The 13,274-nt window shown below is 32.5% G+C and overlaps 1 long non-coding RNA gene across 1 annotated transcript; it reads right to left on the reverse strand.

Moving 5' to 3' along the window:
• Positions 1 to 5,512: 5,512 nt before the first annotated feature.
• Positions 5,513 to 7,137, reverse strand: LOC131175366 (uncharacterized). The gene is made up of 3 exons (XR_009145474.1): positions 7,040 to 7,137; positions 6,532 to 6,589; positions 5,513 to 5,955 (listed from the first exon to the last, which is right to left on the reverse strand). It is a non-coding gene; the product is annotated as an uncharacterized LOC131175366 (long non-coding RNA).
• Between the last annotated feature and the right edge of the window lie 6,137 nt (positions 7,138 to 13,274).

Below are 13,274 nucleotides of genomic sequence, written 5' to 3' on the forward strand. Positions count from 1 at the left end.
ACTGTCGAATTTCCGCGAATTGAGGATACCTACACGAAGCCCAATAATAATATATAAAAAATCAGGGGTGTTACATTCTTCCCCCCTTACAGAAAATTCGTCCTCGAATTTTACACAAGGCAAAATAAAGCACATGATTATACATTGAACAAATAGGGGTACTTGCTACGCATGTCCCGTTCTGACTCCCAGGTGCACTCTTCCACTGACTGACTCCTCCACAAAACCTTAACCATAGGGATCTGTTTTGATCTCAGCTGTCTCACTTGGTAGTCCACTATGGCTACAGGTTGCTCCTCAAATGTCAAGTTCTCTTTTAGCTCTATCACATCCGGCTGCAGTACATGAGAAGGATCGGGAATGTATTTCCTGAGCATGGAGATGTGAAACACGGGATGAACGTGAGAGAGGTTGGATGGTAGCTCCAACCGGTAGGCAACTGCTCCAACTCTATCAGTAACCTCAAAAGGTCCAATATACCGAGGTGCCAACTTGCCCTTCTTTCCAAATCTCATGACTCCCTTCATTGGAGAAACCTTCAGAAATACATAGTCGCCACGCAAACTCCACATCCCTTCGTGCAGGGTGCATAACTCTTACGCCTCTTGAAAATTTTTTTGATCGTTCACGATTAAAGGAACTACCTCTGAAGTGTACTGCACTAGGTCTACATCATGTACCTTCGCTTCCCCCATTTCTGTCCAACACAGAGGAGACCTACACTTTCTTCCATATAATGCCTCATAGGGTGCCATTCCTATGCTAGAATGGTAACTGTTGTTGTAGGCAAATTCTACCAAAGCTAGCTGCTCATCCCATTGACCTCCAAAATCCAAGACACTCATGCGAAGCATGTCTTCCAGTGTTTGGATTGTCCTTTCAATTTGTCAGTGCATGCGAGGGTGGAAAGCCGTACTGAAGTTCAACTGTGTGCCAAGTGCCTCCTGCAACTTTCTCCAAAACCGAGAAGTGAACTGGGGCCCTCTGTCAGATATTATGGAAGCCGGAACTCCATGCAATCTGACTATTTCTCGAATGTAGAGCCGAGCATACTGTGCCACAGAATATGTAGTCTTCACAGGTAAGAAGTGAGCTGATTTGGTCAAGCGGTCTACAATTACCCATATCGAATCATATCCTCGCGTGGTACGAGGCAACCCAGTCACAAAATCCATAGTGATCATCTCCCACTTCCATTCTGGGATAGGGAGCTCTTGCAGCTTCCCTGACGGTCTCTGGTGTTCAAACTTCACCTTCTGACAAGTCAAGCACTTGGACACAAAGTCTGCTAGGTCTCTCTTCATGCCATTCCACCAATAGCTATCTTTTACATCATGGTACATCTTGGTGGAACCTGGGTGGACACTGTACAGTGTGTAGTGTGCCTCTCGCATGATTTCATTCCTGAGGTTGTCCACATCGGGCACACATATCCTAGAACCTTGCACTAGGGCGCCATCATTGGCAAATCCGAACTCACCACCTTCACCTTGCTGTACTCTTTCTATAATCTTCATCAATTGTTGGTCTCTGTGCTGGGAAACTCTAACTCTGTCCCTTAAGTCTGGCCTCACTGAAAAGTGAGCCAACAATACCCCCTCATCTAAAAGATCTAGGATTAAACCTTGATCCATCAACTCATGTACCTCCTGAATCAACAGTCTCTTCTCTACTGAAATGTGCGCCAAACTGCCAGAAGATTTTCTGCTTAAAGCATCTGCTACTACATTGGCCTTCCCAGGGTGGTACTGGATGGGGCAATCATAGTCTTCCAGAAGCTTCATCCATCTCCTCTGTCTCAAGTTTAAATCCCTCTGTTGGAAGATGTACTTCAAACTCTTATGGTCGGTGTATATCTCGCACACTTCACCATACAGGTAGTGTCTCCAGATTTTTAGTGCAAAGACTACAGCCGCCATTTCCAAATCATGGGTGGGATAGTTCTGCTCATGCCTCTTCAGCTGCCTTGAAGCATAAGCCACTACTTTTCCATTCCGCATCAAAACACACCCTAGGCCAACTCTGGAGGCGTCACAGTACACGGTGTATCCTTCACCGCTCATAGGTAGTGTTAACACAGGGGCAGTGGTTAGACACTCCTTATCCTCATCATTATAACTAACTCTATCGAGCTCTCTTCCTGTCCTTTGCATCTTATCCACTTCCCTTTTCCTATTTTTGGTATTGTTGGTATCATTTCAACCTGCTGTACTTATTCCTTAATTTTAGTCCTATCTTATCCTTACACCTTTTCCTTCAAAGATGTCTATCCCATCATCAACTTTAACTTTCTTTTTATTTCTTAGTCTTATCTTGAATACTAGTTTCATTACTTCAAGAATTCTAACCCTATGATTTACTCCTACCAGCACATTCTTCACCTTATGTAACACTTATAATTACCCATAGAAATTTTTTTTTTTTTTTCTTGTATCCCCTTTTTTCCAACTTAACTATCAGAACATTATCATTCCCTATCAGCCTTAGTAGGAAATTGCTTATCCTGGATGAATATGAGCCCCATAAACTATAAGTTCCATCTGAACTAACACTATTTGTAGGAAATATGTGTCATGCCTTAATTCCAAACAAGATACTTCACGTGTTCATTCTCCTTAATATAATCATATATCGCCCATAGCTTTCTAAACTTCAACCTCAAATTACCCATCAGCAACAATTTCATCTATTGAATCTCAACCATAAATAGTACTTCCTCCACTCATAGTTTAAAAGCAGGTTGCAAGCCTTAGTAGCTAACTCAATTTAACTCCTGTCATTACTCTGTTCGTCCTTTCATACTTAATACTAGGTATGCACTTCTTGTCATTCTCATATCAGAAATTATGTATAAATTTGTGCCTACTAAACTCTCAATAACTAGGTCTCCTTGACTCGATTTATGTTCCTTATATAACCTTCTAGAACCAAAAGCACAAGCTAAACTTGAAAAGAAAGACAATATCCTCTTATATTAAACTACACCCGATTGTCATATTATAACGTTTCACCTAAGTTTCTTGGTCTTTCTCTCCAAAATTCATCAGCTCCTAGCACAATTATGCTCTACCTAAAAGGTCTCATCTGCATGAACCCTTTCTGAGTATAATTTTCCTTCTTGACATAATATTTTATAATTTATTAACTTTACTTATACTCGACCTATGATTCATATCTATCATCGTTTTTATTGTGCCCTTAACTTTTGTTGATTCCTGAAAGATTTCTCTCACTAATAAATTCTTTCAACACTAATTCCACCCTTATCTAGGGTCATTAATTTGATCCTTGAACTTTCTAGTGATTTATAACCATCCAGACTTGTCACTTTTCGTTCTACCCCTACTATTGTCCTGTCGTTATTGCTTCACTACAAAGTGATTCTGTTGATCACACTAAAAATGTTTGCCGACATTCATAACGAACCTCTAACTACCTTCTCACTATCTCAAAAGTCTAACCTAAAACCTATGTGTCATTATCTATCATTCTTTTCCTCTCATCATACCTATTTGATCTCTTAGACTGACTTTTATTCAACTTACTGCTTACTAACTTCTCTTTCTCTACCTATTTAGGTAGTCCGCAATACCATCGCACACCTTCTAACATTTACTCATTATTATTGTATTCCATACCTCCATCACTTTTCTCACTAATGTGGTCCCATTTTGGGTTTTCCATCCTTGTCATTCTCCTTGCCAAGAATAACATTTAGCCTATCCTATATCTTAACTTTGTTCCTTTTATTATGCGCTCTTTAGGTTGTCCTTTCATTTATTTCCTTTGTCTTACCCAAAATAGAACTTGACTATTCTATCCCTGGTTCCATTCTTCTTCCTAACATAATAGCTGTACTTGCTAACTATATCTTTCAGAGTCTCTATCGCGTTATCATATGTCTGTGCTACTCAGATTTGGTCCTTTGACCACTCTAGCTAGTACTTCCACTAGCATTTAGATTATATTGCATCTGTAATCAATTGCCCAAACTTTCATTCTGCACTTTCTTTATCCATTGGCCTTCTGTGATTTATCTTCGCTAATTTATTACTCTTAACACTATTATAATTATTTTCCATGTTTACTCAATTCCAAAACTTAAGATTTCGGGCACCCAAACCCGTCATCCAATTCAAAGGATTTACATCCATCGTGATCTGATTATATATGATTCGTATAATGGAACTTGTATCCTCTCCAGGATACTCGAGCCAACTACTCTCTACCACACTCTATAGTCCCATCTGGGATACTATTCCATAAGTCATCATTATCAGTAATAACCTTCGATCCATTCTGAAAAGATAGGACTATATCCTAACTTGCTGCAACAAAGGTACTACATCTACCACCTTGCCAGAACCATGTCAAGTTAATGACTCTTTTATCATATCATAGCTCTATAAATCATCAATTCATAGTTTCGACCTTCTCTAGGTAGTAGAGTTGTACTTTATTCCATACTGATACACACAAGGTATACTATTCTCACTCTATAAGTGTCACCTTTACTTTGCAACTAGTCCAAAACCTCTGGTCTGATGGCAACTCTTGATGTAACTCTAACTCATCTTTGAGTAGCCAGTCCGACTCTAGTTATCACCCAACCGTGACCTTTCAATATTCTAACTCTAGACTCTTAGCCAGAGTTCCCAACTCCTCTGCAAATATAGAACTCGTTCTAGCATAAGCTGTACCAAAGCAGAAGCCATCTCAAACACCCTCATTATGGAGCACCACGGGGATGCACGCGACTCTACACAATAATCTCATGTGCATCAGTGTCTGCGACACAGAGCGGACATCGAGAACATTGTATAGTTACTACGATACGTCTGACAGACTAGGTCTCCTAATTTCTTATCTCTCCGAATCTTCTATTATCACAAACTTATTACATTTGGGTCATCTCGATGTTACCGATAGTGGTATCCTCATCCTTATCTAGGGCAACTGTACTTTTAAGACTCACTTTTATGTACTCGTGTCTTACACGAAATGGGCACACCATTGACAAAAATATAACATTTCTTGGAGTACGTATCCTCATGATAGATCTCACATGTCTACTAACTCTATTTCACATTTCTGTGTACTCCACGAAAATCAAGACACTAACTGAGGTAATCTTATATTTCCCGAGGTATAACGTAGAATCTAGAAACAAAGAATTACAGGAAAAGACGAAACAGAATCCTATACTCCGTATGTGACTCCTAGTAGACTCTTCCCAATACTTAGATAATTTTTCCCTATGAATCTGGAGCCTAAGCTCTGATACCACATTGTAACGACCCAGCCCAGCCCAGTCAGTATTGTCCGCTTTGGCCCGTGGGCCTCACGGATTTGTCCCTTGGGAGGTTTCGCTCCCAAAAGCGCGCTGAAAGGTTTGAAACTGTCCTTTACATATTGGGCCCATTCGGTACCTGTAGGCGTTACGTATCGCCGTCCCCACAGTCCGCTCTGATACCACATTTGTCACGACCCAACCTATGGGCCGGACCGGCACTAGGACCTGGGCCAGCCTAAAGCACCCGAGGCCCGTAGTAAGCCTTAACTATTCATTAACCCAACTCTAAGGCCCATTTGGGCCCAATTTCAAGAAAACAAACGGACAGAGTCCGGCCATAAAATGGACTTACCAACGGGGAGTTTTCGACTCACCCGACCTGTAAACACAATATATAGTCAATTGGGGAGCTCAGCTCACCCTCCACATACTCATCAACATAATAATAAATGGGAGCTCAGCTCCCTCATCCAATCCATCAAAACAGACATAGGATATTAAGTTTACAGGTCCAACATGATAATAATATTACAGACCAAATTCAAATAATTACTGCTAACACATGCGGAAATTCTAGGAGTAATTAAAATTACACAAATATTGATAAACAACCTGCGAGGTAGAAAAGCAGGTTAACCCAGAACAAAATATCCTCCTGTGGCCTGTAAAAATTTTTGAACAGGAGTGAGCGTTCGACTCAGAGAGTAAAATATCAATTTTAACCATAATCTCTATAACTATCTAGCACTAATGCAACCTGTGGAGTGAAATGCAACAGCAACAATATTTTCACATCATAACATCAAAAAGGTAATTTGGAGCACTCACGCACCCTGTAGCATCAATCATAACATATGGGAGCTGATCCCCTATACAGCTCTCTTAAATCCAACCTGGTGCCAGCGAAGAACTCAAGCCGGACTTTCGCTTAATAAACCAAATCGAGGGTCCCAGCGAAGAACTCAAGCCGTGACTACCCCTCGAAGGATCGGGTCCCAGCGAAGAACTCAAGCCGTGACTACCCGTCCTATCCATAGTCCACACCACATCACACGCACGCCAACGCACGCACACTGCTCCAAATTACCACAACAACATCATGGCACTTTAACAGTTATCAATGCATCATAAATCGTGCCTAGAGTTTAACTACATAAATATATGCATATAAGTGATGCATGGGCATGCTGAACATATAATAATATCGAAATTACAATTAAAATTAATATTTTACTCACAGACTTGACGACAATCACTGTGGCGGCTGGGCGGAGGAAGAAGGCTGTCCCGGCTCACCTGACAATTATATTACAATTATTTAATACAAATTTGACTCAATACAACAAAGAAAAAGACCAGTACGTCCTAAGTCGTGCCGAAAATCCAGCAAAGTCTCTCCTATACCTAGGACCTACCCAACCTGCAAAAGTGCTCAAAACACACTTCTATACTCACAATCAATATATCCACAGCTCAATCATAACACACAGCCCCTCCTGGGCCCATCAAATCAATCATCCATCACAGTATGTAATATTTCAATTTAGTCCTTATAATTGACCATTTTTGCAAAAAAACTGCTCAAATAAGCTCTAAAAATTATAAAACTCTGCCCCGCGGTCCTTAGAAATATTACTAAGCTATTGCAAAAAGAATCGTAATTTTCTAAGCTACCACGAATATTTTATGGATTTTTAATCCTATTTAAGCACTAGAAAATTACGAAAAAGCAAGGTTCGGGTTTACCTTTGCCGATTCCGACTTCGGGAACGCGCTCGGGATGCCTGACAATGGTGGGGTAGCCAAAGCCTCGATCCAATTCGGAGACTTTTCCGGTAGATGGTGCATGCGGGGAAATTCACAGATCCGGACAACTGTCGAATTTCCGCGAATTGAGGATACCTACACGAAGCCCAATAATAATATATAAAAAATCAGGGGTGTTACAGTCCTAGTGCCCATCCGACCCATAGGTTGGGTCATGACATTACTTTTTTTACTCTACAATTAAATATTTTTTTCTTGTGAAATTATATTTTTTACTCTATGTATTATAATAAGTAAATGATAAATATTATATTTTTAATATTATGTTACATTTGGTAGAACGTAATATAATCCAATATAATCACCTATGTAATAAAATTAAAATTGTAATGTAATTTAATAAAATTATCATTATAATTTTATATTTGGTTGCATAATAAAAATATAAGTAATATAATGATAAATTTTGTTTTATTATTTAATTTATTTATGATATTAATCATAAATAAATTAAATATTAAAACAAAATTTATCATTAAATATTAATGTTAAGGTAAGTGTTGAGCACTGAATGAGTCGTATGTGTCTAAACTAAGAGATGCAGATATGAGAATATTAAGGTGGATGAGTAGCTATACTATACTAGATAAAATTCGTAATGAGAGTATTACAGAAAATGTAGGAGTGGTGCCAATTTAGGATAAGTTGAGAGAAGGAAGATTGAGATGGTTTGGTTATGTGAAGTGTAAACATACAGAGTCTCCAGTTAGACAAGTAGAACACATTAGGTTAGAGGATAGAAAGAAAAGAATGGGTAGGCCTAAATTGACTTAGAGCAGAGTAGTACAACATGACCTAGAAACATTGCACATTTCCGATAATTTAACCCAAAATCGTTTAGAGTAGAGAAAGATAATCCATATAGCCGATTTCAAATTTTTGGGATAAAGGTTTAGTTTAGTTGAGTTGAGTTGAGTATTTATGATATTAATAATAAGTGATAATGGTTGTAATGATTGATAGTTGAATAGTAGTTGTAAGTAGCGATTTGGCATTGTGTTTGAAGGCCTAAAATTAATTTTTTAAATAAAAATACTATTTTAGATACTATTGAAAAAAGTAATTTAAAAAAAATTATTTTATTATTTTAATTTTATTATGAGTAAAATTTATTAAATTTTATTTTAAATTATTTTTTAATACTTTTTAAGTAATATATATAAGAAAATAATTTTCTTAAAAGTAATTACAATGAAAATAGTTTTAAGCGGTGGTAGTGAGCTTGTATAAACTTATGTGTATGGTGGCCCAGAGGCAAACGGGCTTTAGAGGTAATACTATAACCAATCCTTTCTGGCTAAAACATGGCCCAATTTGTTTGGATTTTATTAATATTACCCCAAAATTGATCCATGGGATTTGATTTAGCCTCGTTTAGGATTTGCAATTAAAAAATCATTTTAAAAATGTATTATTATTTTCATAATTTTGTTGTTAAAATTTAATTCTAGCTTTTAATTTTATGCATGGACATTAAGAATGTAATAAAAAAACTCACTTAATAACAATAATATTTTAAATGTTATCAAAAAATAATTTAAAAATTATTTTTTTTAACATTTTATATGAAAATATATTTAATTTAAATTTTATAATTTTCAAATAATAATTTTAAAACATTTTTTTAAAAATATTTGTATGATATATAAATGTGAGGAAGAAGACGGGGAATATTGGATTTGCCAAAATACCCTTTTTATTTATATTATTTACAAATTATAATAATATAATTTTTATTATTTTAATTATTTTTAATATTATTATAAATTTAAAAATTTTAACTTGTATTTAACTTCTGTTTAATTCAAAATAAAATTTTATAAGAAAAATTAAGTAAAATGAAAATTATTTTTAAAAAATAATTTGCATGGAATTTTTTTTTAAATATAACAATCTTATGAAAAATAAATAATTCAAAATTCATAATTCATTTTTTTAAATAATATATATATATATATATATTAGTTTTTGAAGTAAGTACAACGTACATCAAAAGAATTTATAATATGTAATTATTTTATTTATATATAATAATTAAATATAAAAATTAATTATTTAAATAAAATACTAAGATTTTATAATAATTAATATTAAAATTTAATTAGTGTAATACAATATATAAATATTTAAAATTTTTCATACCTATTATTTTATTATTCTTGTTAAATTCTTATATAAGATAACATTTCTTAAAATATGATAATTTCATTACTTTTGATAATTATATTTTGTGAGAGTAATAACTCAAAATTTTTATACATATGAATATATTTAGTATAAAATAATTTAATTATATGTAACATTAGTGATGATATAGGTTTTAAAAAATTATTATATTAGTAAATATTACAACTAATATTTTAATTCTCCAAGATGATAGCAAAATAAAATTATGAAAAAAATAAAAATTTATTATACTATTTATTTCTGTTATCAATCATTTTTCACCTGTTATTGTGGGTATAATGTTTTATATAATTTTTTTGAAAATATCATGATTTTCATCCTTCATTCTTTTTAATATTTTAAGTGATTTTTAATATTTTTCTTTACATTAACAAATAATATAATTATTACATAAATAAAATTTTTGAAATTTACTAAGTTAAATAAAAGTATATAGTGTCATAGTTTTATCTATGTTAATTGATCCAAATTTTATGAAGAGAACAAAATTTTTCCAATTAGGGTGATCATGGATCTAATTTTAAGATCGAATCATTGATTTTCATTTATAAAATTAAAGACTTGATATCGTAATCTTAATTTCAATTATTTTTTTGACATTTGAAAATTATTTTAATTTTTCAATAAAAAAGTCAATTTGATCTTAAATTGAATAATTTACTTTTAATTTAAAACAAAAGCTAAAAATGCTCTATTTAAATTGATTCTAATGTTTTTTAAAATCTCAAATTAAAATGATTAATTTTAGTATGATTTTGAATTTTAAACATATTATGGATACATGTAATTTGGCTTTATAGGTGACCATAAGATATAAGAATAAAATTTAGGGGTGGCCACGGTCCGGTTTCGAATTGAAATGAACCGGAATCGGATTGGTCAAAACCGGACCGAAACTGATCAAAACCGGACCGAAACCGTCCTTCTACGGTTTGGTTCAGGTTCATATTTTTTAGAAATTATGAACTGGCGGTTTTGAACAGGATTGAATTGACTGTTCGAAACCGAACTAAATCGGTTTAAATACAAAAAAATACAATAAATACCTCACTCCACTCTTAATTCATATATATATTATTAATTCTCAACACAATTAATCTCTACACTCTCTTTAATTCTTAATACTCTTTCAATTTCTCTCAAATTTTCTAAATAATTATTTTCTACACTCCTTTTAATTATCAGTATTCTCACAATTCCCCTACTTTATTATTTTATATGCTCACTGAAATTTTTAATACTATCTCAATTACTCTGTTATTATTTTATATCTTCAATAAAATTTTCAATACCCTCTATTTTAATTTTTTTTTCTTTTATACTTTTTTAATTATCGATTATCATATAATTTTTTAAAAAATGGCAAGTAATACTCAACTCAACTAAACTTTTATCCCAAAAATCTATTGGGGTCGGCTATATGGATTCTCTTTATCTACTCTAAACGATTTTGAATTAAATCCTCGAAAGTGTGTAATGTTTCTAGGTCATATTGAACTACTCTCTTCCAAGTCAGTTTAGGTCTACTTCTTCTTTTCTTTATATCTTTTAATCCAATGTACTCTACTTGTCTAACTGAAACTCTCGTATGACTATACTTCACATGACCAAACCACCTCAATCTCCCTTCTCTCAACTTATAACTGAAAATTTTGATTCCCCTAAATCCTAAAGGAATACATAGGCAAAATTAAGTTCATGCACCTTTTTCTAATTTTTTTTTAAATTAATTTCATCTCTAATTTTTTAATAAGTTCAAGTATTTGCTTATTAAATTTTTCTTAAAAATAAGTCATTTTCATTCTTTTTTTTCTTATTTTATTTTGATTGAAAGATTTCTAAAAAAATTAAAATATTTTTACAAATATAACTTAAATTCTAAATTAATAAAATTTTCCTCTAATTTTTTTTCCTTTAAGTCGCTCTTAAACTGCCCTTAAACCGCTTCCAAACGGTCCTCCAAACTATCTTGAACCATTATTTTTCGAACTATCCTTTAAATCGGGGTTCGAACCGGAACCGGCGGTTCAGAAACTGTCTTCCAAACCGTCCCATGACGGTTTGGTTCAGGTTCATGATTTCATTGAACTTGAATCAGTGGTTTAGGAACCGTAACTGACGGTTCCTGAATCGTGGCCACCAAAAGAATTAAATATTATATATATATATATTAAAATATTTAAAATTAAAAATTATAATGTAATTTAATGTATTTATAATTAAATCTTAAAAAAAATAAAAGAATGAAATTTAATATTGATCCTATAATTACAATATATAATCTTAATTATAAATAAATATAATCATATTAAAAGTAAGTAATATATTTAGAAAATAAAAAAAATGCATATATAAAATCAGTTTTTATTTTAGTCAATAAAATTGTTAAGTAATTTTTGAATTGGGCTAATTTACATATAAATAATGATTAAACATTAAGACGGTGCAATTTTTAATAGTAAAAAATTCAGTCATCATTTTAATTTTGTTAACAAATTTTACGAATTTAACATTATCTAAGAAAAATTTATGGTTGCATAATAAATTTTATGTCAAATAGAATAATAAGTTAAAGTTATATTGTATATGCCATTATGAAGCGGAATCCAAATTCTAATTCTGTTTGGGCTCTAATTATCATTGACAATTAATTATATAAAATTGATTTTCAAATAAATTAATTATATTTAATAAATTTTATATTAATTATTTAAGTTAATAGCATTTTAAAAAGAAGGGGAATGTTTGAAATTTTTTTATTATCAAGAATTTTAATTTAATTACAATTTTTATAGCATTAAAAATTTAATACTTTTAAGATTTTTTTATTTATTTAAATAGTGATAGTATTTTATAAATAATAATTTTATAAATATAATAAGAATATATTTATCCATTCAAAAGTTGGTCTCTCATTCGTATATTTATATATATTATAAATTATATATATATATATATATATATATATATATATATATATATATATAAATGTTATAAGGTTTTTTTTTTAAATTAGTTATTAAAATTTATTACTTTGTTAAAATATATAAAATATATAAATTTAACTTTTAATCTAGAATTTTATTATAAAAGGAATTTCATATGTGTGAAAAATCCTATTAATACTACCTATACACAATTATTCATGAGTCTTGATTGTAATATATTATAATATTTTACTTAATTTAAAATAAAATTTTATGAGAAATAGTTAATTATAGTAAAATAAAAATTAATGTTTCCAAAAGAATTTTTATGAAATTATTTTAAATTATTAATTTTATGAAAAAGGTTAACTAAAAAATAATAAATTTATGTTTTAAAAAAAATCATAAATTTATGCTTTAAAAAAATATCTAATTTAGATTGAAACTCAAAGTGTTATAAAGGCCTTTTTAATTATGTAACACCCCTAATTTTTAGATATACTATTTTTAGGTAAATATTGATATTTTATTTTATTTAAATTTTAGGAAATTATTTGAAATTTTTAGAGTTTTAGAAATCGGGTTCGATTTTTCAAAAATATAAACTTTGATGATTTTTAAAAATTAATTTAAAGACCACGTGGCAAAACTAAAAATATATTTGGAGTCTACGAATTTTTCTGAGTTTTCTAGAATTTTTTCGTAATTTTTGGGCCTCGTTTTCGATCCCAAGACAGAGAAAAAAAATTTAAAATTTTGTATCTTGAATCGAACTGGACCGGATCGGACCGATCGAATCAGACCGGCTTCTTCTTCCTTTTTCTTTCTCCCCGCGCGCGTCCCGACCTCTCCTTCTCTCTCTCCTGTTTTCTCTCTCCTCCCTCCTCCCCTCGTCGGCCAGCCGCCACCCAGCCCTCTCCACCTCGCCGGCGCGCCACCCCAGCCTCCCCCAATCGCTAGTTATCGCCTGGAACGCCGGGAAACTGCGCACGAAGCCTCACGACGCGCAGCGCGCCGCTTCGTCTTCCCGGCCAAAATTC

The sequence above is a fragment of the Hevea brasiliensis genome, chromosome 17, assembly GCF_030052815.1.
Source record: "Hevea brasiliensis isolate MT/VB/25A 57/8 chromosome 17, ASM3005281v1, whole genome shotgun sequence".
In the NCBI taxonomy this organism is placed as follows: Eukaryota; Viridiplantae; Streptophyta; class Magnoliopsida; order Malpighiales; family Euphorbiaceae; genus Hevea; species Hevea brasiliensis.